The 808-nt window shown below is 28.6% G+C and overlaps 1 non-coding gene across 1 annotated transcript; it reads right to left on the minus strand.

The window, feature by feature from the left end:
* Positions 1-268: 268 nt before the first annotated feature.
* On the minus strand, positions 269-341 carry TRNAR-UCG (transfer RNA arginine (anticodon UCG)). Its single transcript has one exon. It is a non-coding gene; the product is annotated as a tRNA-Arg (tRNA).
* Between the last annotated feature and the right edge of the window lie 467 nt (positions 342-808).

Consider the following 808-nt stretch of genomic DNA (forward strand, 5'->3'; position numbering starts at 1 on the left):
TTTTCAAATGACAATAAATTATAATAATATTACATTATAAATTATAATTTTCAAAATATATTTAAAATATTATACCTATCATACATTTTATGACACGTAGGTATATGGATAAATAAAACTATTTCTTAATAATTGAAGTAGATTTATTATTTTACTACCTACTGAGTGTTATAAAATTATCAAATCAATTACTTATATTATGTGAAGTTATAAATTTATTATTCGCGTGTCGAACTGAGTAACGGGAAAAATAAAAAAAGAAACCTTGCGACCGTGACAGGACTCGAACCTGCAATCTTCGGATCCGAAGTCCGACGCCTTATCCATTAGGCCACACGGTCGACGGAAATATTGCGAAAAATGTCTATTAAGAGTTTAATATATCGATTTATTTCATCTAATAAAATAAATTTCAGTAGGACGACTAAACTTTATATGTATAGGTACAAACAAATTAGCCTTCTTATAATTTGATTCTTTTCAAAAACAACATATTATAATTTAGATAAATATTTTTTTCCATAGAATACCAACATTAGCAAAAAAACAAACATTTTAATTTTATTTGTGAAGTCAGATAGGTACCTACTCATAATGGGATAGTTATAAATAATAATAAGGACGGTGTTACGTCCTAACCAATAATGTAGGTACCCCTTTCTATCTATCTATATAATTATAATATTATAGTCTATGACCTGGGTATGTGTATCTAGACCATACCTATAAACTCATCTAAAGAATGGATGCGGGAGCCACTGTCGAAAACTACCCAATCAATACCTACGCGCAATTGGACATAATCTGA

The sequence above is a fragment of the Rhyacophila brunnea genome, unplaced genomic scaffold, assembly GCF_057557595.1.
Source record: "Rhyacophila brunnea isolate RB1 unplaced genomic scaffold, BYU_Rbru_1.0 scaffold_5, whole genome shotgun sequence".
In the NCBI taxonomy this organism is placed as follows: Eukaryota; Metazoa; Arthropoda; class Insecta; order Trichoptera; family Rhyacophilidae; genus Rhyacophila; species Rhyacophila brunnea.